This window comes from Chrysochloris asiatica, unplaced genomic scaffold (genome assembly GCF_000296735.1).
Source record: "Chrysochloris asiatica unplaced genomic scaffold, ChrAsi1.0 scaffold00461, whole genome shotgun sequence".
Lineage (NCBI taxonomy): Eukaryota > Metazoa > Chordata > Mammalia > Afrosoricida > Chrysochloridae > Chrysochloris > Chrysochloris asiatica.
In genome coordinates this window covers 997908-999964 of record NW_006408979.1, presented here as the reverse complement: position 1 = coordinate 999964, position 2057 = coordinate 997908, and the positions used below count along the sequence as shown (strand labels likewise).

The 2057-nt window shown below is 37.9% G+C and overlaps 1 pseudogene; it reads right to left on the bottom strand.

Moving 5' to 3' along the window:
* Positions 1-254: 254 nt before the first annotated feature.
* Positions 255-590, bottom strand: LOC102836446 (annotated as a pseudogene).
* Positions 591-2057: the final 1467 nt, after the last annotated feature.

Sequence of the window (2057 nt, the reverse complement as noted above, 5' to 3'; positions counted from 1 at the left end):
TTGTTTTGTTTCAGGCTGAGTACTGCCAGGTGCCTACTGCTTGACCTCTGTTTAAATAAGGGACTTCAAGACTAGACAGCATGGCTCTTTTCAGTTTATTGCATGAAGGAGTTACACTAGTCCAAATTAAAAGTGGAGCCCAAATGGTTACATTATACAAGCTGTGAGGTTTTAAACTTGTGACAAGGGACAGAAGGAATTGTTCTACTCATTGCAAGGAAATCCTCACTTAAGCTTCAGTGAGCCACAAGCACTTAAAACCCATGAACCTTCAGCTGGTCGTCCTTAACCAGTCCAATCTCTACAAGGAACTGGCATATGTTCTTGTGCTGGTCATCCTGCAGCTGAATTACTTCTCCATATTCTGGATGCTCAATTACAGTACCATTGTAGGCAAATTTTCTTCTTAAACTCCTTCACTAGTTTCTTTTTATTGTAATCATCAACAATCCCTTGGACAGTTGTAAGGGTCTTCCTGCCTGTTGAATTCTTATATGGATATAATCCTCAATCCCAGCAGGAAGAAAGTCATCACCCTTACTTGCATCAGCAAAGGGGTCGAAAGAGTGGTGGTTCTGAATAGCGGACATATGATATGATTCCTTTTCCTCCATAGAAACAGCCTGTGGAAGTCAGAGGCGGGGAGGGGGTGAGCATCCGGAAGCAAGGGGGCTCAAGGGGGAGGCTGCTGAGTCCTTGGAGGCGTCTCAGTGACTGTGCCCTCATCCCATATGGTTTTTTAGTCATTGTATCAAAAATAATTTGTCAACATTCCACCTTTTCAGGAGGTAGCATGAAGATATTAGCCAAAAACAAGTAACTAACAAAATACAAATTGAAATGTATTCAACAAACTAATACATAATTGGAGGTACTCACTCCTTCGTGCCATGAAATTTGGAAGACAGCTTCTGGCCAACCAATTGGAAACGATCTATATCTGCACCCATTTCCAAGAAAGATAACCTAATGGGATGGGAATATATCATTAATACTACTATAAGCCAAATTTTGTTGAAGGTAATTAAAAAACAGTTGCTGGAGTACATGGATGGAGAACTGCTGTAAATTCAAGCTGGATTGAGATGACATGGAACAAAGTATGTTATTGCTGATGTCAGATTGTTCTTGGCCAAAAGAAGAGAATACCAGAAAGATGACTACTTGTGCTTTATTGACTGTGCAAAAGCATTTTACTGTGTGGATTATAAGAAACTATGGGCAGTATCCCAACAAATAGGAACAACAGAATATTTAATTTGGCTCATATAGAACCTGCATATATACAAACACACAATCATTTGAACACAGCAAGGGGATATTAGTGGCTTAAAATCAGGAAAGGTGTTTGACAGGATTGTAAAATTTCAACAGGCTTATTCAAACTGTATTCTGAGCAAATAATCTAAGAAGCTGGAATATATGAAGAAGAATGCAACCTCATGATTGGAGGTAAACTCAATAGCAACCTGGAATATGCAGATTATAAAACTTTGCTTGCTGAAAGTGAAGTGGACTTGAAGCAATTGTTGATGAAGATCCAATAATATAGCCTGTTGCATGGATTACAAAAGAATGTAAAGAAAACAAAAACTCTAGCAACTGTTCCAATAAACATTATCATGCTAAATAGAGAAAAGATTGAAGTTGTCACTTTTTTTTTTTTAACTTGAATCCACAATCAGTGCTCATGGAAACAGCAGTCAATAAATCAAGCTATGTACTGAACTGTGCAAATTTTCTGCACAAGAACTGTTAAAAGTATTAAAGAGCAGAGATGTCACTCTGAGTACTAATGTATGCCTGACCCAAGTCATGCTATTTTCAATTGCCTCATATGCATGTGAATGCTAGACAATGAATAATGATGACCAGAGAAGAATTGGTGAATTTCAGTTATTGTGTTGGCAAAGAATATTGAAAGTATAATGAACCGCCAGAGTAACAAACAAAACTGTCTTGAAAGTACAGTCAAATATTCCTTAGAAATGAGGATGTCAGGCATTCATCTTATGGACTTTAGACATGTTTTTAGTAGGAATCAGTCTCTGAAAAAG